At 57.5% G+C, this 17,206-nt stretch overlaps 1 long non-coding RNA gene across 2 annotated transcripts in view; it reads right to left on the minus strand.

Annotated features, from left to right (window-relative positions):
• Positions 1-16,297, minus strand: part of LOC311421105 — a 40,377-nt gene extending 24,080 nt beyond the window's left edge. Inside the window, exons 1-3 of one of the 2 annotated variants that reach the window (XR_014684697.1) lie at positions 15,525-16,297; positions 13,553-14,419; positions 12,838-13,209 (exon numbers count right to left, since the gene is read on the minus strand). This is a non-coding gene — a long non-coding RNA (uncharacterized lncRNA). Of the gene's footprint in view, positions 1-12,837; positions 13,210-13,552; positions 14,420-15,524 lie in introns of those variants that run through there. The other variant, XR_014684696.1, reaches the window with a different exon arrangement.
• Between the last annotated feature and the right edge of the window lie 909 nt (positions 16,298-17,206).

Here is a 17,206-nt window from a genome sequence, read left to right on the forward strand (position 1 = left end):
CCAGGGAGCATGGACACCCCAGGAGCACGGACACCCCAGGAGCAGCAAGTGCTGCAAACAGGCAGAATTTGTCCCCCTGTGGGCTCGGCGGGTGGGTGTTCTCCTGGAGGAGACCTGCTATTTCCAGACCTGCCCTGATCTGCACCCCCGAGGGTCTCACCGAGCTCCCACCTCCTCACCAAGCTGCCCAGGGGGGGAAGCACCACTTCCAAGAGGATTTCCCCGTGGTGCTGCTCTCTGCAGCCCGCTGAGGTTTGCAGCCCCCCACCCAGCACACCGCAGGCTCAGGATGATGCAGGACGCCCCTCGCTGCATCCCCAGTTTGTGCCCACGTGCCCAGCCAGACCTGCAAGCTGCACGAGGGTCTCTGCCCCTCGGACCTCAGAAAGCTGCCCCTGGATGGGGGGTCCCAGCAGGACCCCACTCGTGGCTGGGAGCAGAGCCACCAAACAAGGGGTGCCACCGGTGGGACTGCTCGTGGGCACGTAGCGGCACACGGGGCAGTGCCCGGGGGATTTCAATCAACCCAGCAGCAGGTGGGGAAGCTGGTGGGACAGCTGCCTGCCCCCCAGCACACGGCCAGGAGCAGCAGCATCCGCCCTGCCCAAGGAAACGGCACCGGTGACAGCAGGAGAGAAGTCAGGGACGTCTCCAGTTGCAGCAAAAAAAACAGAAAGCAGCAGCAGCGTGACAGCACGGCGCTCGTTCCCGGTGCTGGCAGCAGTGCTGTGCAGTGCCACCGACTTTTTGGAAGGTGCAGAAGCTCAGCCCAGGCTCCGGCAGCCACCCGGGGCTGCAGCGAGCTTCCCACCCAGCGCCAGGCCAGCCCCTTACATAAACCTAATTAGCAGGGCTCCGCTTTCCGCACGCCAAATGGCTCCGCTAATCCTGGATTTGTTCTCCTGGAAACTAATTTAAGCGCACGGTGCCAGCCAGGCCACTCACGTGGCTCAGGGCGAGAGCAGCCCCCAAATCTCTCTGCCCCCAGGAAGGAGCCGGTGGAGGTAGGGCAGCCTCGCGCACGGCACTGCCCCTACGCATGGGTGGCGTGCACTTGGGATCCTAATCCCCTAAAATGGCTCCAGAAAGATCTGCTGCTAAAAAAATATAAGAATCTGAAGAGATTTGGGGAGAAAGGCAGCCCTCTGCTCCTCGCCCTCCTAGCAGCCAGGTTGTCACCAGCAGTGGAGCACGGTGACACGAAACTGGTTTGTAAGGAAAAAAAGTCCCAAAAATTGACCATACAGGCAGTTGTGTTTACACTCCTCTGCATTTGTTGGTGGCTTTTGGAAATTCAGGGCTGCGTTTTCAAGCCTGACTCTGCACAGAAAAGGGCTACAGTCGCTTCAAAAAAGTGAGACTACAATGAATTGACTCCGGTGTCTCCAATTTTAAGAACAAATAAGCATCTCCAAGCTTCTGCTAAACATACAGGTCCAGAAATTGGGGTCACTGGGGCTTCCCTCATTGGGGCTTGGAAGGATGCGGGGTGTCTCACGCCCACCCGGGAAGCCTGGCGGTGCCCTTGGGGTTAACCAAAGCCCTTGACCCCCCTCGCTCCCCCCTGCTGCTGATTTCGGAGGCAGGGAGCTGAGCCTGGGCTCTTTGGCAGCCCGGTCACGGAGCGGCGTGCCGGGTGCTGGCCCAACACCCCCGGCTTTCATTTCCTCCTCTCATTTCTCTGTAGTGTCCATTGAGGCGCCCTGAAGGAGAGCCTTTGAGCCAGCTCGAGAGGTAACACAAGCCCCAGGAAGGAGAGACAAAAGGGATCCCGTCCGGTCAGCAACTTCATTTCAAGTGCACGGGCTGGGGGGGGGGGCCAGGAGGGGCCCCCTGGAGATCTGGTGCCCCCCCGGGATGCACCGTGCCAACCTTCATCCCCAGCCCCTTACTGAGGGCATAAATCCCACCAGGAGCCGAGCTGTGAGAGCAAAGCCCCGTGAGCAAAGCCCCGTAGCCAGGCTCCAAAGCTCAGCACACGTAATTACGGGCTAATTATCTCACGGGAGGAGGAAGGGGGGTGTTCAACCTCCCAATTCCTCGCAGCTGGGGAAGGGATAGGGGAGCACAGGGTCACCGCGCGCATCTGAGCGGCTCCTTTGGAGACAGGAGCAAAGCTGCTCCAAATCCTAAAGGCATGGCTCTGGCATTAGAGGACAGACCTCAATAACACGACGCAGAAATTGGGCTTTAACTGAAAAATCAGCAGCTCGGGAGAGAGAGGTGGTCTTAGAGGGAAGCAGCCCCTCCAGCACTGCTCTGATTTACCCGCAGCCCCCAGCCTTAAGAGCTGAGCACAGCAGCTCCAGCCTGGGGCAAACCCCCCCGGAGCAAATCCAGCCCTGCCAGGGCTCAGGATCCAGCCCCAGCATCACCCAGAGCTGCCACCAGCCCTGCACACGAGGAGGTGCCCGGTTCCTCGGACTGGACCCTCTCAGAGGTCAGCCCCAGCGCCGCCCCCGTGCCTACGTGATGGGTTTCACAGGGCACCAGCTCGCTGCTCGGCTTTTCTCGAGCCAAGTGCGAACGTTTTCTTTCCTCCTCTGCGGAAAGGTGAAGCAAGGACAGCTGCAGCCAAGCGTCATCCAGCCTCGGAGAGCTCTGGCAGCGGCGCTCAGTTCTGCAGCAATTTTTAATTTATAACCGCGCTCACGGTAACCTCGGAGAAAGGCAGAAATTGGACTCCTAATCCCCCAAATTAAAGAGGATCCAGAAACCATCATTTGGGAGCTTTCTTCCTTCTGAGCTTTCCACTAGAGGACTTTGTTTCTGGCTAAGGAAGGTTGGCTTTCCCAGACAGCCTGAAATAAGTGTTAAATCCAACACTTCTACACGGCTCAGCATCCCAGAAAGATCCCGAAGGCCTCTGTGAGGGAAAACCCCACCTCCTGGGCAGGCTGTCTGCGTCTCCTGGGATATTTCAGATCTTTCAGACCCGCCTTGCCCATTCCCTTGAAGCAGCAGCAGCTCTGCGAGCCTCCTCCCGCTGCCCGAGCACGAAGCCATCCGGCACCGGGGCGTTTCCAACAGACCCAGGGGCACCCGAGCCCCGCCACGGGCTCCCAAGGATGCGCTGCGAGGATGCTCCCCGCTCCTGGAGCCGTGCCTTATCGGCGGCGGCACAGCAAACGGGCAATAAACGGGCCCCCGCGGTGCCTCTGGTGCGCCACAGCTCTCACCCATCGCCGCTGCCCTCCCCGGGTGCACCCCGGGCAGGTCGGCTTGCTTTCATCCAGCGGCACCGGGTTTTGCTGAAAGCCTGGCGAGGGCTCGGGAGCGGTGGCAGAAGTGCAGGTTCAGGAGGTGCTTGGGAACTTTTCGCTCCCCAGCATCCTCCTGTTGGGCACGGGAAGGACAAGGTGGGTTTTCTGCACGTGCTCCACCCTCACTGTCCTTCCAAATGGAATTACGATGGCTGCGAGGCCCCATCACCAGTTCACACAGGCTCGACCAGACCAAAATTTCCAGCACGGGCTCTGCAGGGTGCTGGGAAGTCAGGACAGAGAGGGCTCAGCCCTGGCTCTGGCTGTGGGGGTGTTTCACATGGATGGAGACCACCTACCCGTAACTGCTCCCCCGTGACACGCACGGGGCCAGGTTCACCACCCGTGGCCACTCCAGGAGCTGCAGCAGAGCCCCACACATCATCACCTTGACCCTGGTGGGTGCTGGGCTCTGCTTCCTCCACCCAGAGCCACCCACCAGAGCTCCCAGGGGACACGGGTGCCAGCTCTCCCCTCTCCAAGCAAGCAGCGACCCCCAGGAAAAAAAATAAGCCAAAATAATTAATCACCTTGGAACAAATCAAGAAAAAATAGAAGGAAATCAGAACCTCCTCTCATGACCAGACCTTTTCCTTGACCAAAGTTTCTGAGGACGCAGCAGCATTTAACCCATTAGGCTGTCCCCAAGGGCCACCTCTGCCACCAGCGTCACCCCCAGGCCGGTCGCACGCCCTGGCTGGGCAGGGGCTGCCCGCGTCCTTGGTGCGCACAGAGCAAGCAGCAGGTTATCTGCCCTCAGCAAACAACCAGGCCGTTAAGCACCGGGGCTGAGACAATATTTAATTACCCCGACCGTGGGAAGGGGGCAGCGAGGGGGAGGCAGAAACTGCAGGGGAAATTCCACGGCCGGAGATTAACCGGAGCTGAGAGCCAGCGCTGACAGGCTGGCAGACGGGTACGGTGCCAGCGCTGCTCGGTTAACCCGGAGAGCTCCCCGGCAGCCCCGAGGAAGGACGGGCGCCTGCCACATCCCAAACGCCAGTAGGTGGAGAGCACAGCACCAAAACCAGCACGGGACAGCAGGGTGCTCCTCCTGCGTGGGGCTGGATCCTATTTCCCAGGAGGGCAGCTCCGTGCGGCCAGCCCAAACTTCCCCCAGACCTGCCTTTTGCGGACACCCCAAAACCTCTCCCAGCATCTCCTCCATCCCCAGCAGGCAGAAGAGCAGAGTCTGAGCACAACCAGCAGCTCCCCGGGCTGTCCTGCCCCACTACCAGCCCTCGTGGGGTCCCCAGGGGAATTTGGCAGCCCCAGCTCACCCGAGCAATTAGGAGAGGCAGCGACAAGGTTGCATCAGACAGACAGGAATGTGCTGTGAAGGGCAGCGAGCACAGACATCAGCTGAAGGTGTTAAAGAGCCCGGCAGGTTGTTTATAACCCGCCGCCAGCGACCCATTACCCATTAATCCCCTGCCAACGCTGCTCGTTATGAGCCAGGGCTCCCACAGCCGAGGTGGCCTCTGGGTCTGAAGGGAGACCCCAAAGCATGGGGAAACCCAAGGATCCCGGTGGCACTGCCCTCTCCTCACCCCCAGAGAGGCCAAGCAGCCCTGGTCAGGTCATGGAGACCCCAAAGAGAGCTGGAGGACCACGTCCAGGGGAGGAACCCACAGCAGGATCCCGCTCCGAGGGGACCTCCTGGTGAAATCTGGGTGCTCTGTCCCAGGTCCCACCCTGGCCAGGCTCAGGATGATGCAGAGACCCACGCAGCCTCCTCCACCACCCCTGTTAGGATGCTCTCGGCAGGCCCCAACACGCTTTAAGATCAAGGTTAGATGCATTATAGAAGCAGCTCTGCCCACATTTCGGGTTGCAGGGGAGCAGCAGGAGGCTCTGCTCCTTCCTGCGCCCTACGGATGGTGCTGAGCCCCCGGGGCAGGGCTGCAGCAGGAGGGGAGGAAGCCCCCCAGCCACCGCGCCCTGTCGCCTTGCAAACGCTCACACCTCCCAGAAGCAGCCAAAACCTCCTGGGACAGGTTTGGGGAGCTGCAGAGAGCAGGTTTTATTTTACGAGCATCCGGATGAGCGCGGGCCAAGAAGGGGAGGTCAGCGCCGAGCTCGCTCCACCTGTACTGACATCACAGCATCCCTCGTCTGCCAAAAAACATGGAAACAAAACACAGCCCTTACCGGGACACCCTGAGCGTGTCTGGGGCTGGGAGATGCCCCTGCAATGCTGCTGCTCAGCACCCTCCTGCCTGCGTGCTGTGCTTTGGTTTCACCCCATAGCCCGCAGTTAGTCGCCAGATATTCGGTTCCCCTGCTGCCAGCACCAGCTGCTTCCCCTCAGCCAGTCCCAGCATGAGGCCACAAACAAAAAAAAAGCCAGATCTGCCTCAGCAGCGATGAGCTGAGCATTTTCAGCCCCCTCTGAAACTGCCCAAGCATTTTCAGGCGTTTGCTTCTCACCCCCAGCGCACCGCTCCTCAGCTCAGCCCCCAGGCAAACACCAGGGAAGGAGGAAAAAGGACAAAGCCTCGCCAGGTGGAAGTCAGGGAGGAGAAAGGGATGCTCTGAAAGGAAATGTCTTAACGGTTTTGTAGTCATTGTGGTGCTTTTCTGTTCTCCTGAAGAGCCTGGATGTTCTGGATTGTCCTAAGACTCAAACCCGATGCGTTGCAGCCACAAGTTTTACACGGGGGCTCTTGAGCAACTTCTGTGACTTGCGAGTCCCAGGCTTCTTAACCAGGAGGCTTTAGGAAATCCCACCTCTAATCCCTGTGCTGCACTAGCTGCCTTTCCCTTCTGTAAAAAGGGGCTAACGCCTTCCTGCCCCACAGCACCGTTGTTAACCCAGGTTTGGAGCCGCAGGTTTGGAGACGAGCCCTGCAGCACCCAGAGCTCTGGGACTGCTGCATGAGCAGCTGCTCCCCTGCTGCTTCCTTGGCATCCTCTGCCTGAGCAAATACAGGGTTCCCAGCTCTTGAGAAGGGGAAAATCACATCCAGAGACACCTGCAGGCACCGAGAGCAGGGTCAGGGCTCTGCCCGTCCTGACCACGGCGCAGGAGGAGCAGCGCAGCCGGCTCGGGCGCACGGCCAGACCTCGGAGGGGGCAGCTACCCGAGAAGCCTGCAGCTGCTGCAGAAGTTTTGCATTTTTATCTTTTCCTTCTCTATTTGCCATGGGAAATAAAGGCCCAACCTCCAACTCCCACTGTTTCCATCCCCAGGTGGGAACCCAGGGAGCAAACCGCCCCGCCAGCACGTGGGCACGGAGCAGCAGCGCCGCTCCCCCAGCTGATAAAGCCCCGGGGTCCTGTTGGGCACCCCCCAAGTGGGTTTTTGTGCTCCCTGGGACTTTGTGCTCTGCTTCTGGTTCCCTCCATGCCTTCGGATACGTTGCTTCATCCTGCAGAGCCTCCGTTTCCTCTCTTGAAGAACAAAACAGAGCCAGCCGCCGCCGTACCTGCCTGCCCAGAGGGGTTACCAGGCTGCCAGGGCTTTACAAAACTCTGAAACCGTGACACAGAAAGCGTGAGAAAAGCACAACACGAGGTTGTTTTTACGATTAAGAAACTCGGGCTGACTCACAGAGTCGAGGCGGCGTATTCCCAGAGCCCAGAGCACACACGGGGCACCCACCAGAGCAGGTCCCAAAGCAGGCACAGGGTAACGGGGACCCCGGCACCTCGAGGTTCCCATTGGCGCACCCCAAAGCATCCCCTGCAAGGGGGGCAATCAGGGGAGCAGCACCCCTCTGTGCACATAGCAGCCCCACAGCTGAACATTCCCAGCCACATCCACAAAATGAGTTATTTTTATCTCCTACAGAAAGATATCCTGAAAGCCCAGCTCGTCCTTTAGCATCTGGGAAGCGCACCGAATTTTCCTTGCCCTTTAAATCACTTCTTCTGCCTCCCCTCCTGCCCACACACACTCATTCAGCGCTATTTATTATTGCTACTGATTTCCTAATCTCTAGCACATGATGCAAGAACAGGGCTCGGGACAATGTTACACATTAAGACCCAGGCACAAAGCAGCGATGTGGGAAAGCTCCGCTCTGCACAATAAATAACTCGGAGAAGCAGGAGCGGGGCAGCAGGTCGCCCTCCCCCAGACAGGGGCATTTGCAGCAGGCACAGCCCAGATGGGGATGGGAAGATGCTGGGGGTAAAACCCACATTGCTTTTCCCTGCTCCTCTGGGACCATCTCGCATTTTCCTAATGCCCATGGCAGGGGGAGCAGCCAAGTTGGACACCTCAGGGGGATCTGAGGCAAGCTGGAGCTTTCTGCCCCTCCACAAAAAGGATTTTTACCTAAAATTTAGAGGATGGTGGGACAGATAAAGGGCTTGCTGCATGCAGGCGAGTCCAGCTCTGCAGCAGCAACCTCAGGCTCCAGCTCAGACACCAGCCCAACACCCTTTAGTTTTATATTTGTTTTATTTTGGTTTTGGCATTTACCAAAGTTCGGTCCAAACCCCAACCTGCCCAGGAGCAGAGAAAAGCCTGAAAGTAAAGCAAAGGACCTGCAGAAGACGAGGTCAATAAGAGGACCTGCAGAGCCCTGGTGCCGTTCCTGCAAATCCAGCAAAGCTTCAAAAGGGACAGCGAGCCACAGAGCTTGGTGGCCAAAAGACAATGACAACAAAACCCCTGGAAGAAGCCAGGCACGGCAGATGAAGGAAAACAAAGCAGAAAGAACAGAGGGAGGGAGAGGGCAAGGGCACAGGATGGAAAAGGAGAGCAGGATCTGCTTGGAGCACACTCTGCAGCCCGCTGCTGAAACTTCCCGCTTGTGTGCCAGGCACTCACGAATACTAATCAGAACTGAAAAAATACCAAACAATTAGGAAGGAAAGTCTCTTGGCAGGGTTTCTCCTGGAGACGTCGGGCTGGTTTTGTTTATGAGCTAGAGGAAGTGGTAACCGCTCCTGTTTGTTCTTCTGAAGAAAAGAGAAAGCTTCAGTGCTTTAATTTCTCCGCTGAAAACCCTGGAGATTTCGCCTTAAACGGGTCGGAATGGCCGATCTAGATTCGCCCCCCGCCTTTTGTTACAGGCAAATATTTTAGTCATTTTCTCCCTCCCCTTCTGCGTGGGGAAAGAAAGGGACGGCGGGCACAAAGCAGGCAATTTTGCTCCCGGAAAATATCAATGAAAAGAGCATCCCGGGGGCTGAGGGCGCAGCGCAGTCCCAAGGAGATGCCCTGGGCAGATGCACCCTGAGGAAGGGCAAATATATACACCCCAAACCCCCTCTGCATTGTAAAGGCATGCGAGGGAAGGCACGGAGAGCCGAGATAAAGGTTGCAAAGAGGTGCAGAGCAAGGCCAGGAGGGTGCCAGGACAGATTTACCCCAGGGCACAGCTTCCAACTCAGCTGCTGCAGGGTGCCCACACAACCACTTCATTTAGGTCTCAAGAAAGCCACATCAGGAGGGTTTGAGCTCGGGCAAATTAAAGCGGGTTTATCGCGGTTTGTAACAGCGAGAAGAAGGCACGAGGCGTGCAGGGAAGGAGCACGGCGTGGCGGGCAGAGGCAGGTCCTGCCTTGAGGAAAAGCAGGTCCCAGGACAGAGCCACAGCCTGGCCTCGTGCCTTCCTCACCCAGAGGCAGAGGGGTGCTGGAGCCCACGGCAGCGTGAGAACAAAGCTCGTGAGCCTGTCCCCAGGGGCATCGGCTGTCAGGGGCCTTGAAAGCCTCTGCTTGGCGGCCAGGGGACTGCTGAGTATCACAGCACCACAGGCAAGCTGTGAAACCCGGGGCACAAAAAGCCCAGAGCTTTTGGGAAGTTGGGTGCAGCACCAAAGCGCGCTCGCCATGGAAACCCAGCCCTGGGGCCGGTGGCACCGCTGGAATTTGCGGTTGGCTCCGGCTGCGGAGGAGGCAGCCCCGACAGCAAAACCTTTCAGTGTGAATGGTGCCCACCCAGCAGCCTGTCAGTGCTCTGCAAGTGCTTTTCCAGAGCCAAAATGTGCGGGTTTGTCCAGCAATAACTCACCCGCTTCCAGACAGCACGATGTGGAAGCGCAGGGCCAGGCAGGGCTCCCCACCCCTCTTTTCCTGGGGAGCTGGAGAAGGCAGGGGAGGGAAGATGAGGAGGGGAGAGGCAGAGCAGGAACCTTTTCAGTGGGTTTTCTCTGGGGGACGCAGTATATCAGGCTATCCCTGTGTCAGCAGCACAGCTCCAGGGATGCTGTGCATGGTCAAACCAGGTTGGGGTGGCTGATGCCTCCGCATCATACCCCAAATTTGCTCATTACCCAAGCAACAGCCGCTTGCTCTCCCGGTGCCCTCCTGCCCTGATGCCCTGACCCAATTCCCAGGGCCATGTTCCAGGGAAAATCCCAAGTTACCACGCAAGGTGTCCTCAGGACCAGCCCTGCCCTCGGCACCCACTTTTCCAGGTCTCACTCAGGGATCTGAAGCTTTTCAGACAAGAGATCTGTTAAGCTGGATGTGCCAAGAGGTTTTGACTAAAGCCAGATTCACAGGGTCACGCTCACGGCCCCAGAATTTTTTGCTCCCCAGCCTCGTCCCTCATTGCCCTGACACCCTGCTCTCCGTGTACTGGGCATGAACAAGCACCCCTGAGGTTAGGAACTGCTGGTTGCCCACAGAGCTTGAGGCAATGAAGCACAGGGGTCCCTACATGGCCCTGCAGATGCCCACTTGGGCACCCACGGTCACTGGAGAAGCGCTCTTGAAAGATTTACTTTGGGTCTCCAAGCACCACTGTGCACTCCCAGCAGCTGCCCACCACCCATCACACCCTGCAGCACAGTGCAAGGAGGATGATCCCGGCCCGCAGTCCCTTTACCCTTATGCCCTGCCTCGAAAAAAAATAAAAAAATAAAAAAAAAAAACCTTTTCCACCCCAAACCAGGCTCCCGGGGCAGCCTCGCTCCCAGCGGCGGAGCCACAGTGCCACCCAGCGGCAGCGCCGCCCTCCTGCTGCGCTCCGGGCACGGCAGGGGTGGGGGGCACCTCGCTGAGACCCCCCCGGGCCGGCCCCGTCCCTGGCTGGAGCAGCCCCGACACCCCCCGGCCCGGGGATGCTGCGCGCCCCCGGGGGCGCACAAGGGAACGAGGGCGCACGGGGTAGGGAGCAGAGGTGGCTCCTGGCAGGGGTTGGGGGCATCGTTTTTCCTGCCCTAATAACCCCCCCACGTCTTACAGTCGGCCCTGCTTCTTGCTCTGAGCATCCGGGAGGAGCTGGGGCGATAAAATCACACCTCGAATATGCACCAGGGGTGCAGGGAGCCCCTCTGGGCAGAAAATGCCCTCTCCCCCAGACCAAACCCCCCGAGTTACTGCAGATATTTACAGGAGGGGGCAAAAAGCCAAAGAGGGAAGGACCAGGACTGTCCCAGAAATGTTCTGCAGCCACCCAGGGTGATCCCAGCTGGCGCTGTCTGTGTGCACCCTACCCTGAGTTTGGGCATTCAGCACCTGCAGCTCTTGGGGCCCAGCAAACGGCCCTGCCCCAGCAGAGCCAAACGGAGAGATCGCAGGAAGGGGAACACAGGGAGATGTTCTCCCACCTCCCAGTCAAGCACCAGTTAGCATCAGACACAAGAAGCCTTGCTCACACTTTCTCCTAACCTCCATTTTGTTTGCGTGGGTTTTGTACGCATTTTTTTTCTTGGAGGTTTTTTGTGGTTTGGTTTATTCACTTAGGGTATTTTGTTTGTTATTCAGGTTTATTTCTTTTGGGGCTTTTTGTTTCAAGCAGAGATTCACCTTAGAAAGCTGCTGGATGGAATTAAATCCATGCTGTTGTTCCCTTAACATGATCACGTTTGACCGGGGTGAGCATGCTGTGGTCACCTCCTCCTTCCTCCCACCCTCTGAAGTGCCTAAAATGGACCAAACCTACTGAAAGCCCCACATAACCCACCTCAGATAACAACCCCAGGCCCACACCCCACTCATTCCCTCCCCCCTTTCTCCTCCGACCCCCCAGCACCGCACCACCCACAGCAGCAGAACCCAAAGGGGGGGCACAGTGAGAGTGCTGCTGTCCTACAGCCCACCCTGGGAGCCCCACAGCCGGGGGGGGAGCTGCAGAATCTGCCCCTTTCCGAGTCTGGGACTGAGGTTTCCGAGCCCCGTGCGGGGGGGGGATGCTCGGGGGGTCCCTGCCCTGCGCTCCGCCACCGGCAGGCGGCAGCGCGCACCCGAGCGCAGCGCCACGGGACGGGTCCGGAGCCCGCTTGTCCCGGGATGTGCTGGCCCTGGAGCTTGAGAAAGGTGAGGAAGTGTCCCCCCCCCACCAAGGGACAGGCCACGGGTCAGTGTGCGTGGTGGGGTGTTGTGATTTAGGTCACGTTAAAGGGTTTGTGCTGCTTGGAGCTGGAGGAAGGGATCGCTGGAGTAGGATTCCCATCTGTCCTAGGGGATCCAGAATGTGCAGAGCCAAAACAGGGCCAGATACCACCATGAGAGCCATGAGGACATCACCAGCGGCCTCCCAGGATGGTGACAGCTCCCCAGGGCAGCCACAGTCCCAGCAGAGCCAGCAGGACTCTGTGCAGTCACTGTGCACTCAGGAGAGCCACCGAGCTGACAGCCAGGACACTCATTCACATTCATCCCTCAAACAGAGGAAGATGCCACAGCAAGGCGAAGCACTGAGCTGCTTTGTGCTGGTTTGGGGTGGAAATCTCCACCTCACCTTAGCCCAGGGAGCTCAGCACTACCAGCAAGAGGGCATGCGTGCTCATCCCTCCTCCCCGTGCTTCCAAAGCAGGGATGCAAGCAAGAGCTTGGTACTTTCAGATGCTCAACAAGGGAAAACTCACAGTCCCGAGGGCCTGTGGAGAGGCTGAGATGTGTAACAGCTCCACTCAGACCCAAGGGAAATTGATTTAAACAGCCCAGCCCCGTTCAGCTAGCTGGGAGTTCGCAGTGCTAAACAAATCAGCCTCCTCTCCGGTGTGCATTTTCCTTCTCCATCCATCCTGACAAGCACCCAGCTGGCAGAGCTGTCTCTGGGGAAGGCTCAAGCACATCCTCTGGGGTTCCCACTCAGCAAGAGGGAAGATCAGCACCTCTACACCTCCGCTGCTCCCTTTAACCACCCCAGCACAGATCACTGCTCAGGTGCTGCAGGACACAGCCACAGCGCCCCTGAACGGAGCCCAGCACAGACCCCACAGCCCTGCCAGCCCCCATCGGGCTCTTTTGGGGCTGATCAAACACCAGAAAGCAGGAACACAGGAGCCCTAGCCCAAAACAGAAGCGTGCTTTAAAAGTCTGCTTTAAAAGTTTTCCACAGCAGGAATTTCCCTTCTGTTCATCACATTTCTCAGCCTCGTTACCCCAGGCCAACCTCCCCTCCAGGAAAACACACCAGAAAGCAGCCCAGGCAGGATGAGACACCACAAATCCCCAAGAAAGTCACCCTAAGAAAGCCATTTCTGCTCTGTGCTCCAGAAATCAGCGGACCCTGAGGCTGGAGCCATCCCTCCAGGATGACACCAGAGGGAGAGGTGCTTTGGGGCGCAAACCCCCAAGAAAACACCAAACTGCACCTGCAGTGCCCCCCAGGACACGACAAACCTCCCTTTTCTCCAGCACTGGAGTCACCAGCTCATTCTCCACCCAAGCTAACACAGAGCCACAGCTACTCCACAGAGCCCCTGGGCATGATGCTGAGAGGTGTGCCCACAGCATCAGTGCAGATGCAAGCCCCCCCCTCTCCAAAAACCGAAGCCCTGGCATCATTTTCCAGCAGTCCCCTGCCTTCCCCAGCATTTTTGGTTTCAGGGAGGCTCACAGCTCCCCTTCACAGGGAGCGTGGCCACTTCCAGCTCATCCCCTGCACCAGCTCAGGACTGGGATCCCCCCCAGTACCCCTGAGACAAGCTGCACATTGTTCCCAGTAAGCCTCACAAACGGCAGCTCCCCTGCATGGCCCAGCACTGGTGGCTTCAACAGGCTTTAAAGTGCAGAAAAGCAGTGGGGTGCCTCCACTCTGGGGAAGGAAAGAAAGAAAAACCTGCTTGTGGGCTGCCCCACTTCAACTCCCTTGTCCATCAGTAACTCCAGGGAGAAAGCTCTCATTTGGGATGAGATTTCAGGCTTTAGATGGGGCTAAAAATTGGTGGCTTGATTGAAATAGGAGGGAAAAGCCAAATCAAGCTTCCAGAGCTATCCCCTACCTCCTCCCCTGTTCACCCTAAAGTAGCAGGTAACTGGATTTGGCATTTTCCCAAATGTGGGGAAAAATACACCTTAAAGAAGCCAGCTTTAGCTCCACAGGAAGGCTTTTTTCCCCTTAAAAAAGAAATAAAGAAAAGCAGGTATTCTTCACTCACCTAAGACCAGCAGGACTTGTCCTACACAGGTGCACGGACTCCATCCTCCTCCAAAGAGCCACGATGCTGAAGGAAGCAGCCCAAAAAAAAAAGAGAGGGGGCTCTGAGCCCTGGGCTGGAGCTGCTGCTTCCCCACATCTGGGCAGTTTCATGCAACAAAAGCAGCTCCACGAGATCCACAAAAACCGCCGCACCAGCAGGACGATGCCAAGAGCAATAATCCACCAGATTTGGGGAGAAGCAGGTGTCCATGGCCTTCAGGCAGCAAGGCTCGCTCCCAGACGGAGGCAGAAGGGAGCATCCAAACCCCTCCGCAGTCTGCAAGGTCTCCAGACTCTTGAGATCCCAAAGAGAAACATCCCAGGGCAAATCCTCCTGCTCAGGACTGTCTGCTTGGCTGAGAAGTCCCAAGCCTGCACGTGGTCAGGCTGATTGCTCCTTCTCACTTCTAGCGGTGAAGACACTCCAGCAGCTATTGCATCTGCCCCTTTCAGCAGCAGAAAGGTGCCAAAACGTGCAGAGAAACAAGTGTCAGGACAAGGGAATGGCTCAGCCAGCCTGCACCTTGTCCTCCAGGCGTGCTGCCAGCTGCAGGAACAGGGGGGCACCGAGCACATCCCACGCACAGCCGAAATATTCCCAAATTCAGTGTTCAGAGGGGCACAGCACAGGACTTCCCGTGGTGGAGAGCAGCTCCATCAGACGATTCTCAGCTCATTTTCCTGTCCCAGTTCTCCCAGTAGCCATGCTGGTTTGACCTTCAGCCGAAATCCACACGCAGGAGGGGACATCGCTTCCTCGCAGGGCACCCCATCTCCATGGCACAGCAGGGCAGGGAGACGAATCCTCCAGTGCTGCTAGGATTTCCTAATTAAATTAAATAAGCACCTGCAGCCGGGAACCAGCCCGCAGCAGCTGTGTTGAGCTCTCCTGAAGGTCAGCTGGAAACCAGGAGCCCTTGGAAAGCAGGAGGTGGCTGAGCACAGCCCCCCGCTGCGCCTCACCTCTCCAAAAAGGGAACCAAAAAAATCACCAAAACGCCATCCCAGTGACCAGCAGGCATGCAGGATGGGGAATGCTCTTTGGGATATATTCTGATTTACAGCTCGTGCACCAGGTCCAGGCTCGCCCAGCGCCGCCTGCGCGCTCACAGCCCCATTAGGGCCGCGTCAGCCCCGCTCCGTTTAGGGCGCTGCTGCTCGCCGGCACAAAGTCCGTATTTGTTTCCCCCGCAGGGGTGGAAATAAAGGGGGTTTTGTGTTTTCTTCCTCTTCTCTTTGCAGGCTGGAGTGAGTTTATTTGACACTCCGGCACTCTTTGTGAGCTGAGTGCCCGGGGATAAATGCTACCCTTAAGAGTTACTTGGCGTTAGACAGAGGGACCCTCTTCAGAGGAGAATGGGGGCTTGTTGGGATGGGGCGGGGGGGGCGCGGGGAGGGGGCCTATGGAGCCCTCATAGAAGGGTCTCTGTCCTGGGCCACAATAGAGCGAATTCTTAAAGACACCGGGAGCTGAAAGGAAGGAAGGAACTCTCCTCCCTTTTAAAAAGGATTTTCAGGAACAATTGAAGAAGCTGTAAGAAGGGGGGCATTATTCCCCATCCAGGATGCCCGGCTGGCCAGCCCCCCTCCCCCTGTGACACGGGGACACCCAGGAGGCAGTGCCACTGCCACCACCCCGACCCCAGAGATGTGACCCCGAGCCAGGGGCCAGGAGCAGGACATCACTGTGCTGCCAGCAAATGCTGCTGGGGAGCTGCAGCTTGGCACCAAGCGACCCCAAACGCTTTCAGTGACCGATTCCAGCTCTTTCTACCCCATTTCTGCTCCAAAGCACAGCTGGGCAGGATGCTCATGTACATTACAGCACCCCTGGCATCTCACAGCAGCAACCACAGCCCCACACAGCAGGCAGAGGCCACCCTCCAAGGCTGCTTTCGGTGGAGGTGGCAGCACTCGGCCACAGGTCCCACCTGGGACACCCAGCGAGAGCTGAGCAGGGTTTTTCTCATCTCAGAAGCACCAAAAAAGCAGCTGCCAGCTTTAATTCCTGGAGCTTACTTCCAGACCCATTGTATCAGAGGCAGGCATTTGGCCACGCCGCCAGGGAACGAGCCCGGTGGCCTCTTGGTGTCACTGGCACCCCAGGTCCCAGCTGCTGGCAGCGGGTTCCTCCCCAGCAGTGCCACCTACCCAGAGGTGAGCAGGGGGGGTGCCACCTGCCAAAAAAAACACACAATCCTAAACCCACAGATCCTAAAGGAGAGGTCCCTGCACCTCCTGGCGTGAGCCCACGCACAAGTGACTTTTCCCCCATCAGCTTAGGAAAATGTTTCCAGAATTGAGACCCACTCAGCTTCAGCTGGGAGACCTGAAGGGGACCCCGGTGCCACCCGGGCAGGAAGGGATGCTGCCACCCCAGAGCAGCCTCCTCCTGACCCAACGCATTCAAACCGTTCACAGCAGCACTGCAAAGCTGGACCAAAGCCCTCAGACACCAACGTGCACCACACAGCCACCTTTTGGCCCTGAGGACCCATTGGTGTTGCATTAGGGGTTGTCTTGGAGTGCAGTGGGAACAGAGCCACTGCTGTGCGCTCCCTCTGCGATACCACAGGTGTTGCAGCTGTACCAGACACGGCTCCCATCCCCTTCCAGGGAGAAGAGCTGGGAAAATAAAAAAAACTGCAGGAGGAGCAGGAGGAAGCCTGGCTAGGTAACATTTGCTCCTGATCTGAAACCCATTCCAGGCTTCATTTTTGCAGGAAAGCTGCACAGCCACCCAGGGATCCAAGAGATTTATTTAAAGGCTTAGGTTTTAGCCCTCCAAAAATCATCTGTGGCTTGGCAGCCAGGGCCAGCCAACTGCAGGAGAAGCGTTACCTCCCTGGCATGGGGCTGGGGTCCTCAGCATCAGCTCTGCCTGGGAGAAGCCACTTGTGGATGACCCGGGAGCAAGAACCACCCCAGCCCCATCCATCCCAGCCCCTTTTCCTCTTGCAGGCAGCTCTGCCTGCAATTCAGCTGCTGCCACAGGGGGGAAAAACCCAAAAGGAAGACGGGAGAACCCTGCAGCTCCGAAACCAGGCTACGGAGCAGGACGCAAAGTCAGGCTCTGTCCCCGGGGACTAATAAGGCACCGCGCTGTAAACCCTCATCTCCTGTTAAGAGTTTTCATCAAAACCGAGCACAATTTATTAGGGAGCTACAGGACATCATAAGTGTTTTCACGCCGTGTTTACACCATCACGGGGGGCTTTATGCTGCCGTTTGCCCCTTCATTACTTTTTTTTTTTTTTAAATACATCTTTCTGATGAAATAAGCTGTCCCGAACAAGGCTGCCCTTTGTGAGGCAGTTATAACTTTCTGGCCGGCCTCGGTAACTGGCAAAACCTTGTGCTTTTCTTGCCCTCTCTTTTGTTGCTTCTCCCTCCTGTTCAGAGTTCAAACAAACAAAAAAAAAAACACAGCAAGCTGCATTGTGCCGCTGGCATTATCCCCCCATTGTCTGGGGCGACCCAGAGGGAGGGGGAGCCCTTGTGGCCAAAGACATTTGATCTCCTAAAATTTAAGGTTCTCATCATTCCCATTACAGAAGAACCCCTAGACAGAGAAGCTGGAGTCTAAAACCCTCCACGGGCCAGATAAACCAGC

This window comes from Aythya ferina (assembly GCF_964211825.1).
Source record: "Aythya ferina genome assembly, chromosome: 18".
Taxonomy (NCBI): Eukaryota; Metazoa; Chordata; class Aves; order Anseriformes; family Anatidae; genus Aythya; species Aythya ferina.